The sequence below is a fragment of the Epinephelus lanceolatus genome, chromosome 4 (assembly GCF_041903045.1).
Source record: "Epinephelus lanceolatus isolate andai-2023 chromosome 4, ASM4190304v1, whole genome shotgun sequence".
Taxonomy (NCBI): domain Eukaryota; kingdom Metazoa; phylum Chordata; class Actinopteri; order Perciformes; family Serranidae; genus Epinephelus; species Epinephelus lanceolatus.
The window spans coordinates 46,558,113-46,585,983 of NC_135737.1; the positions used below are offsets into that span (position 1 = coordinate 46,558,113).

A 27,871-nucleotide genomic window follows, 5' to 3' on the forward strand; every position below is an offset into this window, starting at 1 on the left:
GCTCACTGGTTTGTATAGTTAAGCCTTTCCATATTAGCTTATCATAGGGCTTAGATTTTTCACTGAGTGTTGATCCTTTCTCTAGAGCACAAACTTCTTGTGTTTTATTTGAAGTCTGTTGCAGGCCACATTTTGCCCTCTGTCATGGTTCAAAAACTGACACCCATGAAAAGGTTTGGTCTCATTTTGAACCAGAGCACCTACAGATGAACTCTATACCTGATGTGTTAAAGTTAGGCACAATACGAGAAGCTTTTTCTTCTCTCTTCCTGTCTTTAGTCACTACTATATATATAGACTGTTGGTTCTGTTTATAGTATTTGTATTGTTTAAACTTACTGTATGGCATGATGACCGAATAAAACACAAACACAATTAGTCAGACATTTTGTTATCTTCACTGTCATGTTGACTGTAAGGGAGCTGGAGGGGACAATTTTACAGGGCACAACTGTGCTGCGTTCCTGCTGCAACCAGGCTTCAGCCAGAAAAAGAGGTGGGTCTACCCCGTATACCTGCGTATACCCCGCACTACACCACTGGCTACATAGTTAGAAGGTTTCTTTTGACTGCTTTGTGTTTGCTGTTGTTATTTCCTATGTTGTGCTGTAGCCGGCAGATGAAGTTGATATTGTTAAAAGTCCAGCCAAGAATGACAGGGATTAAAGATTTATGGTGTCATAGTTAAAATTACAGTGGCCCTGAGGATCAAAACACAACAACATTTCCCAAAACGCTACAGCCTTTCAGAAAACACTTAAACACTTAAGAAAACACTGCCAACTTTTCTCAAAAACACTACATTTCTGAAAACTCTGCAACATTTCCCACAACACTACTGTATTTCAGAAAACTGAAAGAAAACATTTTCTCTGATAACTTATTGAATGCTTATCTTATTTCTGATCCAGATGTTCAGGTGGTTTTTACCCTGTGCCGAATTATCTGCAGAGGTGTCGTTCTCTTGAAAACAAACAGACCAGATGATTTAAACATGAAAACACTGAATGAAACAATTTTGTGTTAGAGGCGCTGTATGTAAGAATGTGGCCAAAACGGTTACTGCACTCAAATTCAAAATACTGCTGCGAGTCGTGTCCGCCCCCCCTCCCCTACAGATTCGAGGTTGCTGGACAGCGGCACGCTGGAGACTGATTTGTTTGCCCACGGGCAGCTGCCGTGGCAGGGCCGCGTCACCGCGTCCTTGATCTTTGGTTTTCCAGCGGACTGTTCGAGCAAGTCCGGCTTCTCTGCTGCTAACGCTGCTGCCGGGATACAGCTGAGGAGGAGCCGGCTGCTAATGCTATGTACTGGGACACTGCTAATGCTGCTTGCCGTGCTGCTGTAGCTCAGTCGTTACTGTAACTGATGCTGAGACTCTACTGACTGTGTGACTGGTAGACGGCGGTGGGTGGCGCAACAGGCCAAAACACAAATTCAAAACATAAACATGATTTGCAGACCGTAAAATATTTTTTTAAATGCGAATATTCTGGTCGTACTATTGCTGTCGATGAGATCAGTATGTTATATGAACATTATTCCTTAGTCTCTGTGACATATTAGGAGGATTTTATGACTATTTGCTTTAGATTTCTTACATACAGCTCCTTTAAAAAAATCTGTTTTTTCAACACTGCTTGTTGCAGAGGGGCTGCTAACTACGGTGGCTGATGCAAAAACTTGCTAAATGCGAGAACATGAATGTCCCTATCAAGAGCCAGTGTTTGGTTTGTCTGTTTTGGGCTACTGTAGAAACATGGCGGTGCAGCAGGTGATCTCCATAAACGAAGACCTGCTGCCTATGTAGACGTAAACGGCTCATTGTAAAGTTACGAAAACACACTGAGTCTTATTTTCGGGTGATTTTACATTAAAGAAAAAATACTGATTATATCATATTCCATTTCTGCCGATATTTCCCCTGAAATCCTGCACACTGGAGCTTTAAGTTGAGGATCTGAGTACTAATTTCTGATTTAATGAAAAACTATTGACGTCAGCTTGAGTGTGAAACAGTCTGAAAGCGTGAGAGCTGGTGACCCTGAAGGATCCAAGGAAGAAGAGACAGACAGAGAGACAGACAGACTGGTTTAACTGAGACAGATGAAAGCAGTGAGAGAGAGTAAAGAGCACACACCTGTCATCACTCCATCACCGTCCTCCACCTCTGACCTCTCCTCTCTTTCCCAGCTTGTTTTGGATACACACAGTCTGTCTGCCCTCAATCCTGAGCGTGACATGTAGATTGTGTGTGTGTGTGTGTGTGTGTGTGTTAGAGAGAGAGAGAAAGTTGTGAGGAGGAAACAGGAACAGGAAGGATGAAGACAAGGACATGAATCAAGTCTTCTCTGTCAACTTCCTGCTCGTCCTCCACCTCTTTCTCTCTCATGATGTATATTTCACACACACACACACACACATAACGAACACAAAGCAGCACATGTACATCATGTTCCTCTCTCACTTGTTATGAACTGATATTTTCCCAGGAGGTTAGAGTATAAACAGGAAGTGAGGCTGTAAACTGTGATGGTCGTGTCACTGTGTCAAAAACGACCAAAATAAAATCCTGAGTTGTGATAAAGAAACAACACAAAGAGAAAACTCCTCAGATCACACAGCTCAGCAGGAGTGTGTCGTGATGAAGCTGCTGACGGGGTTCAAACCCCCCCAAAAATCAGCTGCTGTGACCCTGAGAGGTCAGAGGTCATCCAAGGAGGAAGTGACGGGGCACCAGAAATAGAGCTAACAGACAGACAGACAGACGGGCAGGGAGCTGAGTGTGTTGTAGGGGTCAGAAAGGTGAGAGGTGATGAATGAGAATGAGTGTGTGTGAGAGGAATGTGAGATGAAGCCCTCCTCCAGAGTCCTGCACAAAGCTCTGTCAGATACAAACACACACGATTTAGACAGAGTTAGATTTATGTTTTCAATATTAAACTAGAATAGAGTGCCGAAGTCACGCCCCTTCTGGTAGAGCTCATGGGACCTTAGATCGGAAAAAATATGAATGGCAGTGAATGGGGAGAGAAATATTATCTTTTGTTCCCATTTGAGTTGTGACATGAAATCTAAATATGTTGTTAATGAATTTAAAACATACATTTTAAGGTCAAGAAAGTCATACTTTGTGTTAAAACTGTTGAGATATAAGCTTTTTAATTAGAAAAACTCAAGAGTACACAGGAGGAGGTCGCGTATGTGACGTCATAGCTTTCGCTTGCTTCCTGCAGCTTGGCCTCCCCGCTGAAATTCCACTGTTTTATGATTAATCGATTTTTGATTGAAGATGTCTGTGTGTTTTGTGCCAGGTTGCAGTCACTCCAAGCTGCAGGAAGCGAGCGAAAGCTATGACGTCACATACACGACCGCCTCCTGTGTAGTCTTTCTAATTACGTTTTTTCAAAAGCTTATATCTCAACAGTTTTACCACAAAGTATGACTTTCTTGACCTTAAAATTTATGTTTTAAATTCATTAACGACATATTTGGATTTCATGTCACAACTCAAACAGGACCAAAAGATAATAGCTATTTCTCTCCTCATTCACTGCCATTTATACACTGAACAAAAATATAAACGCAACACTTTTGTTTTTGCTCCCATTTTTCATGAGCTGAACTCAAAGATCTAAAACATTTTCTATACACACAAAAGACCATTTCTCACAAATATTGTTCACAAATCTGTCTAAATCTGTGTTAGTGAGCACTTCTCCTTTGCCGAGATAATCCATCCCACCTCACAGGTGTGGCATATCAAGATGCTGATTAGACAGCATGAATATTGCACAGGTGTGCCTTAGGCTGGCCACAATAAAAGGCCACTCTGAAATGTGCAGTTTTATCACACAGCACAATGCCACAGATGTCGCAAATTTTGAGGGAGCGTGCAATTGGCATGCTGACTGCAGGAATGTCCACCATAGCTGTTGCCCATGAATTGAATGTTCATTTCTCTACTATAAGCCGTCTCCAAAGGCCACCCAGACAGCTGCTGCAAAAATCGGTTTGCATAACCAAAGAATTTCTGCACAAACTGTCAGAAACCGTCTCAGGGAAGCTCATCTGCATGCTCGTCGTCCTCATCGGGGTCTCGACCTGACTGCAGTTCGTCGTCGTAACCAACTTGAGTGGGCAAATGCTCACATTCGATGGCATCTGGCACGTTGGAGAGGTGTTCTCTTCACGGATGAATCCCAGTTTTCACTATTCAGGGCAGATGGCAGACAGCGTGTGTGGCGTTGTGTGGGTGAGCGGTTTGCTGATGTCAACGTTGTGGATCGAGTGGCCCATGGTGGCGGTGGGGTTATGGTATGGGCAGGCGTATGTTATGGACAACAAACACAGGTGCATTTTATTGATGGCATTTTGAATGCACAGAGATACCGTGACGAGATCCTGAGGCCCATTGTTGTGCCATTCATCCACGACCATCACCTCATGTTGCAGCATGATAATGCACGGCCCCATGTTGCAAGGATCTGTACACAATTCCTGGAAGCTGAGAACATCCCAGTTCTTGCATGGCCAGCATACTCACCGGACATGTCACCCATTGAGCATGTTTGGGATGCTCTGGATCGGCGTATACGACAGCGTGTTCCAGTTCCTGCCAATATCCAGCAACTTCGCACAGCCATTGAAGAGGAGTGGACCAACATTCCACAGGTCACAATCAACAACCTGATCAACTCTATGCGAAGGAGATGTGTTGCACTGTGTGAGGCAAATGGTGGTCACACCAGATACTGACTGGTTTTCTGACCCCCCCCAGACCCCCCCAATAAAGCAAAACTGCACATTTCAGAGTGGCCTTTTATTGTGGCCAGCCTAAGGCACACCTGTGCAATATTCATGCTGTCTAATCAGCATCTTGATATGCCACACCTGTGAGGTGGGATGGATTATCTCGGCAAAGGAGAAGTGCTCACTAACACAGATTTAGACAGATTTGTGAACAATATTTGTGAGAAATGGTCTTTTGTGTATATAGAAAATGTTTTGGATCTTTGAGTTCAGCTCATGAAAAATGAGAGCAAAAACAAAAGTGTTGCGTTTATATTTTTGTTCAGTGTATTTTTTCCGATCTAAGGTCCCATGAGCTTCACCGGAAGGGGCGTGACTTCGGCACTCTATGACCTCTTTGTGGTCGTATGACCCCGCCCACCAGTCCAGTGTCTCTGACAGTCTCCATCCATGTCAGTGAAAACATGGATGCTTCACACACAGAAGATCTATACAATCAGCACAGTTTCAAGATTAGAGTCACCAATTCAGTATCTGACCAAATGTCTCCCCTTCTGTTCCTGAGATATGATGCTAATTAATGGCCCCAAAAGTGTTAAGTGCAGAGCATTATGATGTCACAGTGAATATGACCTTTGACCTTTTGGATATAAGATGTCACCACTTCATTATTTTATTCTGTTAGACAGTTGTTTTGTCATGATTAGTGTATGAGTTCTTGAGTTAAGGCCAAAAACAATGATTTATGAGGTCACTTTGACCTTTGAATATAAAATTTGAATCTGTTTATTCTTCAGTTAAATTTGATGTTTGTGCCAAATTTGAGGATATTCCCTCAAGGCCTTCTTGAGATATCACGTTCACAAGACTGCGATGGATGAGGTCACAGTGACCTTTGACCACCAAATACAAGTCACTTCATCCTTGACTCAAAGTGGATGTTTGTGCCAAATTTGAAGAAATTCTCTCAAGGAGTTCTTGTGATATCATGTCAGACCTTTGACCACCAAAATATAATCAGCTCATCCTTGAGTTTGGGGGAACATTTGTGCCAAATTTGAAAAAAAAAAAAAAATCCCTCAAGGTGTTTTCAAGATATTGCGTTCATGAAAATGAGACAGATGAGGTCACAGTGAGTTTGACCTTTTACTTATGACCCCCAAAATGTAATCACTTCATCATTGAGTCCAAGTGAACGTTTGTGCCAAATTTGAAGAAATTCCATCAAGATGAGCCTGAGATATCGCCTTTAAGAGAATGAGAGCCAATGTATAAAATATACCACTGTATATTTCTGGAAATCAGATTATGTTACAATGCTGTGTTAAATGTGTGGCTAGTTTTAGGCACAAAAACTATGTGGTTAAGAAAAGATTACATTTTGGCTTAAAATACGCGGCTTGGGGGTGCAATCCCCGCTGGAAAAGTGGCAATGTCATGGTGAAAAACAAACGCTTTTTGTGGAACTATCCTGACAGGAATTTCAGCAACTGGTTGCTAAAAAACACCCATTTTTGGTGCCTAAAAAGCTGCTAGAAAAACAGCGATGACTCATGAAGACACAACTGGTTTTGTTGTTGTCGCCTAGCTTATCGCCATCTCTTTCAACCCCTGATGGCAGTCAGATCATATACTGCATCACTTTAGAGATTTTAATATGATGCGTATGACTCCCTGCAGTCGTGCACACACTGTTTTCCTGTGCAATGAGTTATTATAAACTACATTTCAATCTGACCTCCAGGTGAAGTGGATAAACTGGATGAAGGTAGTACTCAGATGCGTTGCTTGAGTTAAAGTAGAAATACCAAACACCAAAAATACCCCATGACTGACAAACAACCTGAATTGGAAGTCCTACTTCATGTCGTTAAAGTATCAGCAGTAAACAATCCAATCGCCAAAATAATTGTTGCCACTGTATTAGGACTGCTCCCTGAAAGTGGGTCATTCGAATCCTCAGTTGGAGACCCTTCAGTCAACTGAGACTGCTTCAGTGTGGCACTGGAGGACTGTTTCTAAGGGTTAAATAAGCAGGTTAGTGGTGATGTTAGTGTTTAAATCACAAACTCCGTGCAGAACCGTGCAGAAGTTGCCCTCGATTTTTAATGACCTCTCATTTAATTACTTCCTCTCTCTGCTGTTTTCTTCCTCCTACACCTCCCCTCTTCTTGTTCCTCTTCCTCCTCCTCTTCCTCATTTCCTGCAGCCTGGACATCGTTCACCTGCGGCTCTGACAAACCTCTCAGCTTCTTCTCCACAGGATGGTAAGTGATTTTTGCTGCAGCGTGAACAGGAACTGCAACACACACACACACACACACACACACACACACACACACATATCTACTCTCCATATGACCCTGGTTTGTCTCAGCTGGACCTCAACGCTTTGAGCGGCATAAATCTCTCTCTCACACACAGTGAGGGCCACCCAGCCCTCTGCAGGTCACTGCACGGGAAGCAGAGGCCACAGGAGAGTACAAACACTGTTTATCCTCTGGAGAGTGTGTGTTTGTGTGTGTATGTGTGTGCGTTTGGTAAAGCACAGGTCACGATGATAAATGGAAGCTCCTGCTGCACCTAATGTTCAACTTTAAATGGCTCTCACTTCCACATTAAGTGTGTATGAGGACAGATAATGGCTCTAATACATGTATGATAACAACAATAATAGTAATAACTTTATTTCTTTAACACTTATTGAAACAAGGTTACAAAGTGCATGAAAACAGAATGATAATAATAATAATGTCACAGTTACAATAATTATAAACAATATAAAGAGCTAAGAAAAATAGCACGCACAGAGGAAAAAATAAGTGGAAATGAATATGTTTTAAGCAATGATTCAAAAACAGGTAATGTCCTATTCAGCCTCATTTCCTCAAGCAGAGATTCCCAGAGACTATAGAGGCCTTGATGGCAAAAGAACAGTCACCTTTAGTTACCTGCCTCGACCTTGGAACGACTTGTGAGGGTAGGCTTGAGGATCTCAGGTCATGACTTGGAGCATAGGGGATTAAACTGGGGGCTGAACCATGTTGAACCTTAAAATTTGTTAAAAGAACCTTAAAACCAGTTCTGAAGTTAACTGGCGATGAATGAAAGGGGGCGAGGACTGGGGTGATATGTGACCTATAACATTTGTCCCAGTTAAAATACCAGCAGCAGAATTCTGCACTGGTTAAAGCCGAGCCACTGAAGATTTGCTGAGGCATGTAAACAGTGTGTTTCAGTAGTCAAGGCGTGAGAATACAAAAGCATGAATAACCTTCTCTAAGGCAGGAAAAGACACAGCTGATGGAATTTTGGTATTGTATTTGGTAAAGTATTTCTTGGGCGGAAGTAGCAGGATTGTGTGAGATTGTTGGTTCGAAGTTCAGGTGAAAATCAAAAATGATGCCTAAAATTCTCACTGCAGATTTTATATTGGTTGCCAGAGGACCAAGATATAGTTGTAATTTGCTTGTTAGGTGATCAGGGGCAAAGATTATTACTTCTGACTTGCATAACAGGTAGGATCCCCCATTAAAATGACTGCTAGTGTGACCTAATGGGAGCTTATAAAGGGAAAACAATGGGACCAAGTATAGATTCCTGTGGTGCCCCAGACGTCGGTGGAGCTGAAGACGAAACAAGAAAATTCTCCATCTGAGAAATATGATTCAAATCATTTAAGAGCAGTTCCAGATAAACCCACACACAGATTCTGTCTGTTGACAAGAATGTTCCGATCGACAGCATCAAACCCAGCACTGATGTCAAGAAGTGATAAAATAGAACATGGCTCAGTGTCAGTAACTTGTTGGTGACTTTTAGGAGAGCAGTGTCAGTGCTGTGTTGTTTGTGAAATTCAGAGTGAAATTCATCAAAAATAAAATATCAGATCACCTTGATGGCCGTGCCCACAGCCACATACTCACCCACACCATCACCACGTGTTCACTTACCTGCAGTCAGAATACAGAAATACAGACAAAATTTATTTATCAGCACTTTGACAACACACTGTTTTATAGATGAAGCGATTGATGATTGCTATTTGCTTTTGTAAGTTACTGATTCCTTTCTCTTTGTTTTTAAGTGACCTGAAGTTGTGTTAACGTCATGGTTGGAGTCGGGCAAAAGATGGGGCTGAGGGCGGAGCCTGGTTTTACACAGAGGGCCAAAGAATTATTTTAAAACCTCTGCAGAAACATCACCTTCACATCAGTGACATGTTATCTTTCTAGCTCTCTCCTCTGTATTTCCCACCCTCCTCCCTCCCTACATCCGTCTAGGAGGCGACCTTTGACCTCGCCCATCGTGGGAACTTCTTCAGGAGGATGAGTTGGCGTGACGACCGGGTGGACATTACCACAGCAATGATGAGTCTAACAGAACCCCAACACCTGTCTGCACCCCCCTTCACCCAACAACACACACACACACACACACACACACATGCACGCTACACTGATGATGTTGTTTCCTGAACTTTCAGAATAAAACCCTGCAGATCCAGTGCACAGGGCCTCAGTTAGGAACTGTCTGAATGAAACAACACTGATATTGATATTCGATTTCAGTTGATCAGACACGATGAATCTGCTCGTGGACGTAAACAGGCTTGTTTACATACTCTTGCACTAACCATATTTTTTTTTAACGCCCTCCATTCTTTTAAAAGACTAAACGTATTCGAACCAGAACGGCGAGGTTGTTTGTTTCCATTTATCTCGCCGTTCTGTTGTCACAGTGACACTTTACCTCTTTCAAGTCTCGCACTTATTCACATGGAAAAAGCAGATTACAAACCTGTTTACCCGTATACATGTCCAACAGACTGGCTATCTGCTGGTGAAATCAGGGTTCTTGGACCCACATCCTCGCTATCAAAACTGTGATACTTTGTGACGTTTCAGACATCAGGCTGCAGAGAGATAAACTCAGGAGAAATGTGACCAGAGGCTCAGAACAGGAAGTAAAATAAGATTCACTGGCATGACATTGTGCCAAAGCGGCAATTAAATAATGAAAATAAACATGATAAAATAAAACATGAATAAACACAAAAATAGTTGAATAATAAGAACATAAAACACATTTTTTCTCAGTCATGAAAAGGAAGTGATGATGAGAAAATCCCTCCCTGCCTCTCTCTCAGAGTGTAACTGGACTCTGCCATTCAGGCAGGAGACGACGAGAGAAATTTACAACCTGCAGTTAATCACAGCCTGTGGGAACTGAGCAGCGACAGACAGAGCGAGCTGTGAGACACACACCTTGCTATGTTCATGAGCTGGTGACGACAGGACTCACATGAACAGAGGTGTTTGTCATCTTACAGTAAGCAGCTTCACTGCTGCAGAATGAAGGAATGTCTTGTGTTGTTTAACAGGTTGCAGCACTGATGGATCTTATGCTGCAGTTAAAGCTTTAATGAATAACCACTGATTTCACTCACACACAAGTTGTCATCATTTTGCTGCATATTCATGACAGCTGCTCTGACAATTACTGGAGTTGTTCCATTTTTACGATGGCAGTGGTCTAAAGAAGGTGACAGCTGGGGTTAGACTTGGTTACATGTCTGTTGTGACATTAAAGGGAAACTTCACAAGTTTTCAAGTCTTTCTTTAAAGGAGCAGTAAGTCAAATTTAGGGTGATTTAGTGGCATGTAGCAGTGAGGATTGCAGATTACAACCAGCTGAAACTTCTCCTGGTTAGAATTCCTTCGGTGTTCATTGTTCAGGAGGTTTTTACCAGGAGCTGAATTATCCACAGAGGTCGCTTCCTCTCCAAAACAAACAGACCAGCTGATTTAAAACAATATAAACACTGATTTATTTCATGTTACAAATCAGTGTCTCTTTTTTCTTTTGTACAACCCATTTAGGCTGCTGTCAGACCTAGAGTCGTCTCCTCTGGTCTGAATCAGGGACTCATGTTGTTCCAAAGTTGTATAATTGCCTAGAGTTGGTTCGTGTTCTCACGGCAGCATTTACAAGCGGACCAGATCAAATGCCTTGTGTGAGAAAGCTGCTTTTGACTGGTCAGAATTTCCATGTGGGAAAAATCCAGGAAGTAAAGCAAACGATGAAGAAGAGTACACTTGCAAGATAAATGTGACACTTTCTAATGTCACAATGGAGGGACAACTACGCAGGTTGATTTTAGCGCTGCTCATCGTGGACTATATTGCTGTCATTGTTCATTTTAGTCAAAGCATACAGTTTGAAAACGAGGCGCGGCTCCAACTAGAAAACAATGTTTTGATGCATTGGATGTGCTGAATGTGCATATTAAGGCAGTACAGGAGGAGATACATGTGATTAGTGTATTCACACCTGCCCAAACCAAACAGGGCAGGTGTGAACACAGCCTTAATCCCATCAGTCACAACAGTGACCGCAAAAAACAATTTCTTTTATAAGGCTCTAAAACTATTAATTAAAACTAATAATTGGGATAGGCTCCAACCGGTGTGCTGCCATGTTTGTTTACCATTTAGCTCTGCTTTCCAAAGCGCGGCCGAAATGTATCTTGCCAGCTCTAGATAAAGCCCAGCTGGATACTAACTGTTCTGCCTTCCAGCTATTGCTGCTTGTTCAGGCACGGTATGAGATCGCTGCTTGTTCTCGCGATATTTCGGCCACGCTTTGGAAAGCAGAGCTAAATGGTAAACAAACATGGCAGCACACCGGTAAGGTAAGACAACACGTTTACATGTCGTTTTCTATATGTTCTCTGACATTTATCCTAACGATATGAGGCGGTCTTTGTGGAAAAAAAGCTTGTTTAGTGGACTAACTTTGCACTTGAAGGTTGCCCGTTCACTTACGTTTTAACAGGTCTGACGCTACTATGCGCCCTGGCTGTATCTAGGCTAACGGCTAACATGCTAACTATTATCTGTATGTCACTAGTCACTTGAAACAAATTTAGGACGATAGGAGACAGGTTGAAATAAACCGAAATTTCCCTTTAATCAACTTCATTCAGGGTGGTCACAGAATTAGTGAACATTTAGACAGGAACAATAGTGACCGGTGGGATAACACAGTGCATCGAAATGTACATGTACTGATACACACACGTAGTTGTTGTTCCACCCAACCTTGTACTGTTCTTTTCATTTTTCACGGGACAACATGCTGTCGTCAGTGATTGTGAGAGCGATGGGTCAGATATAGACAATGACGGGGAGACAGGCCGTTTGCAGGCCGGGCTGTTGATAGCCTATGTGTCCAACTTATGCAACCAGATCATGACAAGAACAACTTTATCAGTGATTGTGACCTCCCCCTCCAGCCTGTCCTCATTCTAAAGTCATCGAATACCACCACTGATGCCAAACGCCATCTTTCATGACAGCATGTGAGCACCACTTTTTGGCTTTTATGACAATGTAACAACCAGATATTAATGAGAGAGACTTTTTTTAAACCACATAGTGAATCCCACAGGGATCAGTGGGATCAATCAGTGGGATCAATCAGCTGTAGGGGGAGAATCTGATTTATAGATGTTTGTTTGTTTGTTTATCATTTGGTGAGGAATGCCATGGGAACACAGCAGTTTATACAGCAGGAAACAGCTGCTTCACACTACCTGCCTGTCTCACTGTCTGTCTCTGTCCTTCATTCACTCACATACTGTCCCACTGTCTGTCTCTGCTGTCCTCTTTCCCAGTTGATAATGCCCTGAACGATGCTCTTTAATAATGTGGTTATCATGTATTAATGTTGCAATGCTAGATGCTGACGCGTCCACTAAGAGTACATGTCAGTGTTGTTTTTTCATTTTTGTAAATTCAGCCAAGAACTGTACATTTCCAGGAATGTGAGCTCAGCAGAACGGTGTCCAGAGGAAGCTGCTCCGCCCTCAGATAACCTCTCATCTGTCATCACATTCAAACAAAACCAGTAGCTGACACATGCGGACGATGAATTGGGAAGTATGGCAAAGGTGTCTGGAGAGAATCCAAAGGAATTTTGTGTGGATGGAATTAGACAAGACGCTGAGAGAGAGAGAATCAAACTGAGGGATGACTGAGATGGACAAAACAGAGCAGAGATCATTTTGTTGCAGTATAAATGTTGGAATTTTACATTTCTGCACACCATGGATATGTTACATTTGTACGCTGTTATGTAGCAGATACATTTAAGCTTTAATAATGCTATGATTAATGTGTTGTTAGGTTCAGACACAAGAGCCACTTACATATGGTTAGAAAAAAAATCATGTTTTGGCTCAAAATACATGGTTTTGCAGCTTGTTCCCATTCTGAGGACACAATGTCAAGCTCAGCTCACATCCCAGCTACATCAGCTGATCTCCAGCAGCCCAGTCAACTGATGGATCAACTGATTGATGGAAGAGAGTCAGCTGATAGATCACATGATTCCTTTCTATGCAACCAATTGGCAAATCTCATTCAGGGCGCCCTGTTTAAACTGCTCTGGCCTGCCTAATGTTGCTGCTTCCTCTGCAAGCTGCTTTGCAACCTGCCTCCACCCCAGCTCCTCCTTTTCATACTGTGTCTGACTTATCAATGTCATTTCTGTTTGTCATTGATGCTGCTCTCCCTGCCTCAGGGTTTCCACGTAGGCACATGGAAGGGCAAAGAGAACACACCTCTCTGCCCTTCCATGTAGGCACATGGAAGGGCAGAGAGGTGTGTTCTCTCTGCCTCAGGCTTTACTTGTTGGCGTGGGGAAGGGCAGAATGGTGTGCTCTTTCCACCTTAGACTTTCTGCATAAACACATGGAAGGGCAGAGAGGTGTGCTGTCTTTGCCTTGGGCTTTCTGTGTAGGCCTAGGAAAGGCAGAGAATCCCCAGAGCAGAGCCATACTGCCAAATATAATACATTGTAAATGTAAATAAAGTTTTCTTTGACTAAAGTGCTCCTGACTGAACTAACGCAGGATGGTACCTGCGGTGATATTTGAGAAGTTAGGATAAGAACGTGTTGGGTTGTGGGGGCACAGTTTTGGCTGGAAAAGCAGTGATGCCTTGGTTTAAAACTACCTTTTTTTCATACTACAAGCCCTGCTGGAAACACAGCGACAGTTCGCTACAAAGCTTCTGGAAACACAGCATCATCTTGCTAGAAAAACAACCAGGTTTGTTGTCACTTGGTCTTGAATAGTGAACTGCAGCTTGTCAGGCTTCTCTCCTTGGTGTCCAGCTCCAGATGACAAAATCATTTCTATACTCTGTCACTTTAGAAATGTTGATATGTTACATATGAAATGTGCATAATGTAACATGGTCCTGGTTTGCAGAAATATAAAATGCCAACATGTTCTTCTGGTGACTGGGCTGGATCGTTTTATCACAGTATGATATCAGAACTCAAGCAGACACGTTGAAGTTCATGCTGTACTTTATAATTTGTAGTTTCACAGTTTAATTTGGCCTCTTGTTGCAAACATGATGTGTTAAACTTAACATAAAGAGTTATTTTGTGCAAAAGAGTTTGTTAAAAAATGGGATCAAAATCAATGCAGCAGAAACTGAAACATCAATCTTTTTTTATTCCGCACATTCGTCTTTGTTGTCAAAATCTAGTACCAAGTTACCCATAGTGCACCTTGGCTACAGACATTTGTGTTGTAGACTGTAACCCTTTTTAAACAGGAGTCATGCAAATTTGCAGAAAAGTGCAATCAGTCTTTTTTCAGCATTGGCAGTATAAAAACAAAATCGGGGAGTGCAGCAAGATGCCGCCTGCCTACTTTTGTTTATACAGAATGTGCCTTTTTCGGGGCAATGGGGGGCGTGAGCAAGTAACAAAACGTGTAGCTCAGCGTGTGACGTAAACAGTGACGTGGGAGGGAAGCCGCGGCTGGTCAGTCCTTCGGCGATTCTCTCGTAAGTCGGCCTGTTCTTCACCGTCCCCGTTATCTGACGGTTAATGGCCTCTTCGTTTGCGAGGACAAGGAGGGCGCGCAATTCCTTGTCTCCCCAGTTGCTCATCTTTACAGTGTCTGTCAGGTTTGTGTTTCCCTCTTGCTACTAGCTGCTCGCTAATTCCTGCTATCAGCTGTTTCCTGTTTATCCACCACCAGTGGCTCGCACGTGCAGCGTCATCAACAGCCCCTCCCGTTGCAGAAGGCCGCCTCGGTCTGTTTAAACTAAAAGGGTTCCACCAATATGTCTACCCTACGAGGCGGAAAATTGGGCGCCTCGGATCAACTCGCCAATCCGCCCCGAAAATCTGGCAGTGTAAAAGGGGCTTGTGGTGTGTTATGCTGTTAGCAGCTGATGTATCCTGCAGCAGAGATGAGCAGTGGGCTCTAGAGTCTCGCTTCTTCTTAAACTCAACACCTCCAGATTTTGTCACTTTTCAGACTTGTTATCTTCAACTAACGCTGACTCAAGTGACATCACATGAGGACATTTATCAGACTTCACATAGCAGCTCCCTCTGGAGACACTAAAGGCTTTATGTTTCTTCCAATTCAATTTAATTTTATTTATAAAGCCCAGTATCACAGATCACAGTTTGCCTCAGGGGCTTTACAACATACGACATCCTTCTGTCCTTTGACCCTCACGTTACGTGCAGTAAACTCCCCAAAACCTGAAAAACACTGATGTGGAAAGTCTGTGGAGTTTCCCTTTAAGAGCAGATGGTGATGGCTGCAGCTGAAGCTAGAAATAAGTTGATTAATCAACAATTAAATTGCCAGAAACAAATATGATTGGCATTTACAAAATATGGAAACTTTAACTGATTCCAGCTTCTCAAAGGTGAATGTTTCCTGGTGTTCTTTCTGCAGACCAGTCACCTGTCAGCCAATCAATGCAGTGAGTGAGCTCATTCATGAAACGTGATGTTATCATGATGTCATCTTTTTCTTCTCTCACCACTTCTCTCAGTTTCTCATTTTAAAGCTTCTCTAAAGAGAAAAAAACTCAGCTCAGAGCAGTGGCTCCATTTCAAAATGCTTCTGGTGCAGATATTTATGACGAATTCCCGAAACTGGAGCAGCTTTATTAATCAAACGGCGATCAATAAATCACCCATCATGACTTTCAGATGCTGCGAGCACAATGGCCGAGGCTCTGTGAGAAAAGAGGAAGAGGAAGAGGAGTGTCGTTGTGTCGAGGGCTGATAAAAATCTGCTGCCACCAATCAGGGGCTTTTCCCAGAAGGAGTGTGTGAGTTGGGAGTGCCATGCATTATGAGTGTGTACAGTGATTTCCTCTTTTGTGGTTTCTGTATTTTCCTTTCGTTAGTGTGTACAGTGTGCGTATGTGTGTGTGTGTGTGTGTGTGTGTTGATAAGCTGGCTCTGTGAGTGACATCAGCCTAGTTTCAGTGAAGAGAAGTGACTGTTTGGACTTCACAGATGATGAATCGGACTTCAGCAGCGACTGTTTCAAATAAACTCTTTATATCTGCAGAGTAACAGAAAATCAAACCAATGTTTTCAGTTTCCAAACATGAAAACTGACATTCATAGCAAACATGTCTGAGATGTTTTATAGGTGCAGTTGTAAATGAGAAAATTGCAAAGATGGAGAACCATGCTGCATCTTCTAAACAATAATTACATCACTGTATCTTAATTATGTTGCAGGGGAACATTTTCTAATACATATGTACACGGTAAATATTTTGTCTTTTACGTGCTCAGATGAGCAGGTGAGCAGGTCTCTACTGGTCAAGTCTTGATAAACACAAGGTAGAAAACAAGAACAATAACTTGCAATGACAGCAGCAGAGACTTTATTCCATCAGTTAATAGTGTGTTGTCTTTCAGTACATCCTCACTGTGACCTCGTCACATGTCCACGTTTGGTCATGGACTTTCCACGTCCACATATGACGTCCAAGGTACCCTGGGTGTGTTGGTTGTTGATGTTCTGGGACGCCGAGTCAACTTCAGCCTGTTACATGCATTGTCTGTTTTCAACATACACTTCTGTTTTCACAGGAAATGTACAGTTGGTTACAGTCTCCAGTTCCTTCAACAACAAAAACACGTGGTTGGGTTTAGCAAAAAAGAACAGAGTTTTACTTTACAGTCTTACGAGAAGCACATACTGGCCTCCCAGGTGAAAGTCAGTGGTTGTTGGACCCATCCACCACCCCTCCTGCCCGCCCTACTCAGATTTCAGCCACCTTAACTTTGATTGTCCTGCCAGGTTCCCCCTAAACAGTAACCGCAACGATGCCCCATGCCATGCCCATGTGAGAGGACTTTTTTGTTTTTGTCTGTCTCTGCCACAGGAAGTCACTGACCAAGCACTGGTTTTCAACAACTTCAAAATAAGACCACGTTGCTTCTTCAAAGGTTAAAGGGAGTGAACAGATGAATCAGTGGAGTGCTCTCTAAAGGGGAAATCATCCCAACATACCAGGGGAGTTATGGTGGGGCGGCTGTGGCTCAGAGATAGAGTGCGTCGTCCACCAATCAGACATGCTCGATCCCAGGCCCCTCCAGTCAGCATGTCGAGGCATCCTTGGGCAAGATAGTGAACCTTAAAGTGCCTCTGATGGCTGCTCCATCAGGAGCCCTTTTTAAACATGAGTTGTGCAAATTTGCAGGAAAGCCCAATCAGTCTTTTTTCAGCATTGGCAGTATAAAAACAAAATCGGGGAGTGCAGCAAAATGCCGCCTACCTACTTTTGTTTATACAGAATGTGCCTTTTTCGGGGCAATGGGGGGCGTGAGCAAGTAACAAAACGTGTAGCTCAGCGTGTGACGTAAACAGTGACGTGGGAGGGAAGCCGCGGCTGGTCAGGCGGCGATTCTCTCGTAAGTCGGCCCGTTCTTCACCGTCCCCGTCATCTGACGGTTAATGGCCTCTTCGTTTGCGAGGACAAGGAGGGCGCGCAATTCCTTGTCTCCCCAGTTGCTCATCTTTACAGTGTCTGTCAGGTTTGTGTTTCCCTCTTGCTACTAGCTGCTCGCTAATTCCTGCTATCAGCTGTTTCCTGTTTATCCACCGCCAGTGGCTCGCACGTGCAGCGTCATCAACAGCTCCTCCCACAAGTCTTCAACAGCCCCTCCCACAAGTCATCAACAGCTCCTCCTGTAGCAGAACGCTGCCTCATTCTTTTTAAACTAAAAGGATTCCACCAATATGTCTACCCTATGAGGCGTAAAATTGGGCACCTCAGATCAACTCGCCAATCTGGCTCTGTGTGTCTAAACGCTCGCAGCTGGCCGGGGAAGCGGCCCCATATTCGCCGAAAATCTGGCAGTGTAAAAGGGGCTAATGAGTGAGAGCGTGTGAGTGGTTACCTTGTATTGTAGCCTCGGCCACCAGTGTGTGAACATGTGTGTGAATGGGTGAATGTGACGTAGTGTAAAAAGCGCTTTGAGTGGTCAGAGGACCATAAAGGCACAATACAAGTGCAGTCCATTTACAGAATTCACAGTTTGGTTCAAAATGATACAGCAAAAATGTAATTCATTTATTTATTTTTTCTTTGAACATGATGAAGTTATACCTGAGTGTCCTGTCACTACTGACATTAGAGCACGCAATATCAGTGTCATTTCTTTCACCCACTGTGTGTCAGCAGCAGGTCCGCTACGTTCCACGAGCTCTTAATTAATCATTAACATGAATAAACATCTCTGTTAAATGCCACAGTCATAACTAAACAGAAAACATACTCACTAATGTACCTTTTGGTGTGTCTGGACGAATGAGCTCCCTGTACCGCTGACAGTTACTGCTCACTGCTGTGCTTTGAGCTGCTGTTAGTTGCTGAACAAGAGGCTGTTGAATTAATATTCTTATTTTCTTTAATTTTGTATATCAAAGTCCTGAGCTTTGTGCACACACCATCCACCATCCTTATAGCTGCTCTTTATGCTTTTTGTTTTCTCTGAAGTTTATAATTACACTTGTTTGAATTACAGATTTGTATTCATTATTTTTCATATCGGTAAGACTTCCTTCCTCCCCCGCACAGACAGGATCCACCATGATGCTTTAAATGCAAACAGATAAATAAACGACTCCACACATCAACTGTGCGACTCCATCTGTACATGTGTTGGTTACATGTGTGTTGAGGAGCTGTTGGTGTTTTCTTGTTTTGACATCAAGAAGTTTCAAAAAAGTCCAAACCACAAACAACTGTTTGCTTTTCCTCTCCTGGCAAAGAGCAGGGATTTCCACCCTCGGTCTGCATTTGAATGCAGCATCAGGTGATTGGCTCCCTGTGGTCAGATGTGTGTGTCAAAGTGGCAGCTGATTCAGTGGAGCCTGTTTGTTTGTTGCAGTTCTGCAGCTGCTGAATGAAAACTGAAGATTCAGTCATGTTGGGAACTTTGATCAGTAGCAGGTATGAATGAATCACACATGACAGTTCATGAAGTGTCTGCTCAGGTCATGATGCATTCACACACACTTCCCAGAATGGCTTCTCTGAACCATGTGGGCATGACTGGGTTGTTTTTTTTTCTGTGGGTTTGCAAAGAGACAGTAATAGTGGAGGACAAACCTCCATCCTGTCCTCAAGTCACCGACCAAGTGCCAGCATTCAATGACTTTGGAGGGAGACCAGGTTGTGAAAGAAAGAGCGAGAAAGTCACGTAAGGAAGCAGGGAGGGGAGGTGTTAACCAAAGAGAGAATTTCACCCAGGAGATCGCAGTTTGTGTCCCGTGTGAAACCAAAAGTCACCACTGCATACGGTCGTCACACACTGACGTCACCGACATGATGTATTTAAGTCACGTTACACTACAAATGTAATTTTTTTTTTCTTGATTCATAGTTTAACAAAGCAGTGTAGCACGGTTGGTTTAAGTCACTGCGTCTCCCCACAGAACAGCTCGGTTGAATTTCAGCCTGTGTGCATGTTTTTCCAGCTGAACACTATTGAAACAGAGCAGCTAATGTTGCTGCAAGAAGTTAGCGGATTGATGTGTCCAGCTAGGCCGGTTTTATCTTGTATTGTTGCATTGTTTACATACAGCACACGCTTTGTCTTTTTACCGTATTTTCTTCCAATATTTTATTCCAGAGGAGACAGCATTATCATTCTCGTCTTTCTCTTGGCTGTTTGTCGTTATCCGTCTGCCACTGATTGAAAGTGACACGAAATTTCAAAATAAAGGCGTAAACTGAGGATGACATGGAATGTTTTCACATTGCATCGATGATACTGGATTGTTGATCATTAAATCGATATATCGATCCAGATCGATGGATTGTAGCATGAATCACATGTTACAATGTGTTTCAGCAGGCAGCCCTGTGCATCGCTATCAGACGCTGAGGGTCGTGACTAAGCGTTGGCATTGTTAATGAGGATGAGAACAGGTTGTAACTGGATGTATTTATAATCTTTATGATTAAATGTTTCGTCAGTAAAATGTCAAAAAACAGTCCAACAATACGCAACTGAATATTTGCCTCTTAAATAACTACAAAGATTTGGTCAGTGATTTCTGTTACCAGCTAACTCATGGACTGACTGGTTTCAGCTGTGTGTCTGTTGATGCATAGGATTTCTTCATGTGTGGTTGTTAACCTTCAGTTTCAAAATGACTGTTTGAATTCTGATGAAACCTGAAGTTACTGTTAACGTACACTAAAACAACTCATCCCAGCTGCTTATGCTGTTTGTAAGTGTTTCCTGATGTTCTCCAGGATCTTTTTTTTTTTTTTACATTTCTGTTTGAGCACTGCACATACCACATGAGACAGGAAGTAAATTATTTCTGATTGAGTGTGTTGCAGCTTGGCTGACCTCACCGTATGCTCTGTGTCTGGATGACAGATTGCTGTGTGTTGCTTTGTTTCCTGTTGGACAGCAGCTCATTGTCCTGCAGCCTTCAGATAGTCTCGTACGTTTTCTTCTTTGAAAGGTTTAATCGTGTTGTTCTGCTGCTTCACACACTGTTTGTTCATCAACAGCAGCTCACTGACACTGTAAATATTTATTCACTCTTGGAGGATTAAAACTTGCTGGAGTTTGGTCCATCACACTGAACATGCATGCTATTATTTTTGTCAGAATCACAGTAGTAGCGGTGACAAGTTGTTAGACGTAGGCACAAAAAACATTTGGTTATAGTCAGGAGGAGATCATGATTTACCTTAAAATACCCAGTTATGTCACCACCAGCTCGCTGGAAATGTCCAAACATCTCGGTAACAAAACACAGCTTGAAATGTCCTGACGTCTTTTTTAAGATACCACAGTTTGGTCGCCACAAACTTGGCAAGGAATGTCCCAACATTCAGTTAAAACATACCCGGTTTGGTCGTCACAAATGTGGCTCGAAATGACCTGACATCTCATTGAGAATATGCGGTTTTGTCACCGCCACCATGGCTGGAAATGTCCTAACATTTTGTCAAAAAATACCCAGTTTTATTGCCACAAACACAGCTTGAAATGTCCCAACATCTTCATCACCATAACACTGCTAGATAAGTCTCAACATTTGGTTAAAAAACATCTGGTTTTGTTCTGACTTTTCGTTTGAAATACCTGGTTTGGTTGCTACAAAGACTGCTAGAAATGTCCCAACACTGTGTTAAAAAATACCCAGTTCTGTCGCCACAAACAAGACTTGAAATGTATCAACATTTTGTTTAAAATTAATGATTTTGTCACCATAACACTGCTAGAAAAGTCTCAACATTAGGTTAAAAAATACCTGGTTTTGTTACCACAAACATGGCTAAAAATTTCTCAGCATCTTGTTTAAAATACTTGGTGTGGTTGGCACAAACTTGGCTGGCAATGTCCCAACATTTTGTCTAAAAGTGCCCAGCTCTGTCGCTGCAAGCACCACTTGAAATGTCCCAACGTCTTGTTTAAAATACTTGGTGTGGTTGCCACAAACTTGGCTGGTTAATGTTCCAACATTTCGTCTCAAAATACCCAGTTCTGTGGCCACAAACATGGCTTGAAATGTGCTGAAGTGTCATTTAAAACACCTGGTTTGGTTGCTACAAAGACTGCTGGAAATGTTCCAACATTGCATTAAAAGATACCCAGTTTTGTCATTACAAACACGGCTTGAAATGTCTCAACATTTAGTTAAAAAATTCCTGTTTTTGTCGCCAAAAACATGTCTGAAAATGTCTCAACGTTTTGTTTAAAATACTTGGTGTGGTGGCCACAAACTTGGCTGGTTAATGTTCCAACATTTTGTCTAAAAGTGCCCAGCTCTGTCGCTGCAAGCACCACTTGAAATGTCCCAACGTCTTGTTTGAAATACTTGGTTTGGTTGGCACAAAGGCTGCTTGAATGTTCCAATGTTGTGTTAAAAACATACCCCATTTCGTTGCCACAGACACGGTTGAGAATGTCCCAACATTTTGTTAAGAAGAAATACCCATTTTTGCCACCACAAACATGGCTTCCTGAAGTCTCGTTTGAAATACCTGGTTTTGTTGCCACAGCACTGCTGGAATGTCCCAAAATGTGGTTAAAAGATCCTGGCGATGTCACCACAAACACAGATAGAAATGCCCCAACAGAGCGTTAAAAAATACCCTGTCTTGTTGTTACAGACGTGACTTGAAATGTCGCAAGGTCTCATTTAAAACACCTGCTTGTGTTGCCACACACTAAGCTGGAAAGGTCCAAGTGTCTCATTAAAAGACGTCCAGTTCTGTCAATTAAAAATAGATTTAGAGACAGAGTTTTGTTGCCACAAACCAAACTCATTGTGTAGATTGCTGACAGGTGGAACAAGTCTTTTTAGACTGAACACATTAAACTACATCATCATCATCATCATCATCACTATCATTATCATGACAAGCTCCCCTCACTGTGACCTCAGGACTTTATGATCACTGCACAGATGACATTTTATCGACCAAACCATCAATAAAACCAATAATTTACAGATCGTGTTGTAAATTCAGAGTGAACAATGCCATTCATTCTTGGGTTCAATTATTTATAAATTAGTGGTGACTAATATGAACATTTCATCTCCTAAAGGTCCTTTATATGACACAGCTGTTCTGTTTTCAACATTCAGTCTTGAAGGCTGCAGTTTGGTGTCTCTGGGCTGGTCTCATCGACCTGTTACATTTGGTCCAGAAAAAGGAAGTGTGGAGGTTCCAGCTGCAGATTCGGGGCTGTGTTTGTGTTAATCTGTGTGTTTGATCACAGTTGTTAAGTGTGTGGTGTTACTGTCAGTGAGCCGCAGCAGCTCTCACAGCCTGTTTGTTGATCTCACCCATCTATGTTTTCAGGGTTCAGTGAAGAGGTGACGTCATGGAAGTTTACAGGTGCTATCGGAGATAAATACATCATAGATTTATTAGGGGAAGGAGCTGTGTGTGTGTGTGTGTGTGTTTGAACCATGTTTATGTGACTCTCTGTACATCCAGTGACCTTTCAGATGTCTTCCTGTCTCCACTCCTGTTTTCTTCCTCCTGTTTGAGTTGTTCACACCCATCCTCTGAGAAATAAATGTTGCACTGTGTCAGATACATTCTCTAAAACTCCCTATTAAAGGACAGTTGACCCTGAAACCAAAACTACGTACGTTTCCTCTTACCTGTAGTACTATTTTCACTTTAAATTGTTTTGGTGTGAGTTGCATAGTGTTGGAAATATTACCCTTAGAGCTGTCTGCCTTCTCTCCAGTATAATGGAACTAGTAGTGCTCAAAGTGCCCAAAAATAAATTTAGGCTGCTCTCAGCCCTAGAGTGTCTCCTCTGGTCTGAATCAGGGACTCATGTTGTCATAAAGTTGTATAATTGCCTAGAGTTGGTTGGTGTTCTCACGGCAGCATTTACAAGAGGACCAGATCAAATGCCTTGTGTGAGAAAGCTGCTCTTGATTGGTCAGAATTTCCATGTGGGAAAAATCCAGGAAGTAAAGCAAACGTTGAAGAAGAGTACACTTGCAAGATAAATGTGACACTTTCTAATGTCACAATGGAGGGACAACTACGCAGGTTGATTATATTGACTATATTGCTGTCATTGTTCATTTTAGTCAAAGCATACAGTTTGAAAACGAGGCGCGGCTCCAACTAGAAAACAATGTTTTGATGCATTGGATGTGCTGAATGTGCATATTAAGGCAGTACAGGAGGAGGTGCACATTAAAGACCTTCTGATATGAATTTTTGTGGATTTTTTATGGACTTCCTAATATGAATTTTCAGCACATGCACTTTATAACTGTACGGGCACTCGTGCAATAGAATTTCACTAACTATATAATGTTGTCCCCAGCTCAGCTACACTGTCAGCTCTGTCATTATCATGTCTTGTTGTTGTTATGCCATGCCTTATTCTCCTCTGTTATACTTCTACTTGCTTTGATGTCCTTCCCTTTCTCTCTTCTCTTTCTCTCCCTGAACACCTACCTGCCAATGGGACAAGGGATGGAAATTAGCTGCTTGGCTACAATCTCTTACATATTTACATTGTTAATTTTCATAAATATGATCTGTCCCATTTTTAAAAATAAATAAAAATAAATAAATAAATAAATAAAGGGATAGTGCACCCAAACATGAAAATTCAGCCATTATCTACTCACCCATATGCCGAGGGAGGCTCAGGTGAAGTTTTAGAGTCCTCACATCACTTGCAGAGATCCAAGGGGAGAGGAGGTAGCAACACAACTCCACCTAATGGAGGCTGACGGCGCCCCAGATTCAAACGTCCAAAAACACATAATTGAAACCACAAAATATCTCCATACTGCTCGTCCGTAGTGATCCAAGTGTCCTGAAGCCCCGACATAAAAAGTTGTTTGGAAAAACCTCATTTGAACTCTGTTTTTAGCCTCATTGTAGCCTGTAGCTCTGACTGTGCGTTCGCACCAAAAGCTGCCAGAGCTGCAAAATAGCTGAATTCGCTCTAGCGTCGCCGCTGGTAAAATATTTGTGGCAGCGAAAGCAGCTCAAGTCGCTCATGACGTCAAATTCTGAGAGCTCGATTATGCTTCTCAATTTAAAGGTTCATGCACACTTGAAACCAGCGTTGCTGTTGCCCAGTCCAGAAAACATTGATTTTACAGACACTGAATAAAAAATATGTATTGTCCAGTGATGGCCTGGTTTTGGTTAGCCTGCTGCAAACACAACTGTCAGTTCAAGAGATTTTTTTTCTTGACAGCGAGTTTGCAGGACACACTTTATGCTGATTAAATTGCCACCTCTCGTCGTAAATTCAGTGACTGGCTGGTATAGCCTGCGATTGGTCAGGCGGTGGTATGAGGAGCAAATTAAATGCATTCCCACTTGAAACAATAGAAAAAGTGTTGTATAAATACCTGCGCTCATCCCCACTTGCGTATTGATTCATCATGGAAGATCAAGACATCGTTGCAATCTGCGCCGCCTTCTCGGGTTTGGGTGCATGAAATCCGTGATCAGCATGGAGAATTTCACCGTCTCGTGCAAGAGCTGCGTCTGGACGAGGAGCATTTCCAGCGCTACTTCAGGCCAGACCAGGAGCAGTTTGACAGCTTGCTGTCCATGATCTGACCGCTCATCTCCATGCAGCGCACCAATTACAACCACCTGATCCTGCCCGCAGAGCGCCTCGCCATCTGTCTCAGGTTCCTGGCCACCGGAGACTCATACCGCACAGTAGCTTACAGCTACCATGTGGGCGTGAGCACTGTGCACAGGATCGTGAACCAGGTCACCAGGGTTATTTGGGATGCCTTGGTAGGTGAGTTCATGCCAGTGCCGACCACAGATGACTGGAGGAGCATTGCTGAGGGCTTCCATCACCAGTGGGCCTTCCCTAACTGTCTCAGGGCTATCGATGGTAAACATGTAGTGATCAGGGCACCCGACAACTCTGGGTCCCTGTTCTTTAACTACAAAGGGACCTACTCCATTGTGCTCCTGGGGGTTGTGGATGCAGGGTACTGATACTGTACTGATCTGTCTTTCTGTCATTAATATTCTGGTACTCTTGCTCCAGTAAATCACTGCAAAGGAGATTGCACTAACAACAGCAGGCTCGTAAAACATGTGCAGTATTCTACTGACCACATTAAAGACCCAAAGTTTCCTCAAATAGTACAATTTACTCTGACCCACAGTGGTGAATATAAAGACAGCCACATGTTGTAGAAATATAATGTAAATTAATTAAATGTACGTGTATACAAATCAGCAAATGCTGATAAAACATCATATCTGAATCATATCTGTGTGTGTGTGTGTGGGTGTGTGAATGCGCAGGTGAGGGAGAGCGAAAAGGGAACAGCTGACAGCACTGCGGGGGTAAATACAGTACAGGCCAAAAGTTTGGACACACCTTCTCATTCAATGCGTTTTCTTTATTTTCATGACTATTTACATTGTAGATTCTCACTGAAGGCATCAAAACTATGAATGAACACATGTGGAGTTATGTACTTAACAAAAAAAGGTGAAATAACTGAAAACATGTTTTATATTCTAGTTTCTTCAAAATAGCCACCCTTTGCTCTGATTACTGCTTTGCACACTCTTGGCATTCTCTCCATGAGCTTCAAGAGGTAGTCACCTGAAATGGTTTTCCAACAGTCTTGAAGGAGTTCCCAGAGGTGTTTAGCACTTGTTGGCCCCTTTGCCTTCACTCTGCGGTCCAGCTCACCCCAAACCATCTGGATTGGGTTCAGGTCCGGTGACTGTGGAGGCCAGGTCATCTGCCGCAGCACTCCATCACTCTCCTTCTTGGTCAAATAGCCCTTACACAGCCTGGAGGTGTGTTTGGGGTCATTGTCCTGTTGAAAAATAAATGATCGTCCAACTAAACGCAAACCGGATGGGATGGCATGTCGCTGCAGGATGCTGTGGTAGCCATGCTGGTTCAGTGTGCCTTCAATTTTGAATAAATCCCCAACAGTGTCACCAGCAAAACACCCCCACACCATCACACCTCCTCCTCCATGCTTCACAGTGGGAACCAGGCATGTGGAATCCATCCGTTCACCTTTTCTGCGTCTCACAAAGACACGGCGGTTGGAACCAAAGATCTCAAATTTGGACTCATCAGACCAAAGCACAGATTTCCACTGGTCTAATGTCCATTCCTTGTGTTTCTTGGCCCAAACAAATCTCTTCTGCTTGTTGCCTCTCCTTAGCAGTGGTTTCCTAGCAGCTATTTGACCATGAAGGCCTGATTCGTGCAGTCTCCTCTTAACAGTTGTTCTAGAGATGGGTCTGCTGCTAGAACTCTGTGTGGCATTCATCTGGTCTCTGATCTGAGCTGCTGTTAACTTGCCATTTCTGAGGCTGGTGACTCGGATGAACTTATCCTCAGAAGCAGAGGTGACTCTTGGTCTTCCTTTCCTGGGTCGGTCCTCATGTGTGCCAGTTTGGTTGTAGCGCTTGATGGTTTTTGCGACTCCATTTGGGGACACATTTAAAGTTTTTGCAATTTTCCGGACTGACTGACCTTCATTTCTTAAAGTAATGATGGCCACTGGTTTTTCTTTAGTTAGCTGATTGGTTCTTGCCATAATATGAATTTTAACAGTTGTCCAATAGGGCTGTCGGCTGTGTATTAACCTGACTTCTGCACAACACAACTGATGGTCCCAACCCCATTGATAAAGCAAGAAATTCCACTAATTAACCCTGATAAGGCACACCTGTGAAGTGGAAACCATTTCAGGTGACTACCTCTTGAAGCTCATGGAGAGAATGCCAAGAGTGTGCAAAGCAGTAATCAGAGCAAAGGGTGGCTATTTTGAAGAAACTAGAATATAAAACATGTTTTCAGTTATTTCACCTTTTTTTGTTAAGTACATAACTCCACATGTGTTCATTCATAGTTTTGATGCCTTCAGTGAGAATCTACAATGTAAATAGTCATGAAAATAAAGAAAACGCATTGAATGAGAAGGCGTGTCCAAACTTTTGGCCTGTACTGTAAGTTTAATCACAGTGTTGTCAGCTGCCCCCCGTTGCTCTCACCCAAAGGGGCGACCTCACACCACTTCTTAAGTTTACTGAGCTACATGTACATGAAAAGACAAAAGACATGAACTTTAACTGTAACAGTGTGTATGTGTGTGTGTGTGTGTGTGTGTGTGTGTGTGTGTGCACAGCGTGCTGTCAGTATTGTGAGTGTACTTATTCCAGCTGCAATATGCTCTCCCCAACCCAGATGTCCACCTCCTCAAGCTTGGCCTCATACACCATCCTGTACATCT

General features: G+C 42.8%; 1 pseudogene; it reads left to right on the forward strand.

Annotated features, from left to right (window-relative positions):
* The first annotated feature begins 1,759 nt into the window (after window positions 1–1,759).
* On the forward strand, window positions 1,760–25,595 carry LOC144462687 (uncharacterized; annotated as a pseudogene).
* The last annotated feature ends 2,276 nt before the right edge of the window (window positions 25,596–27,871 follow it).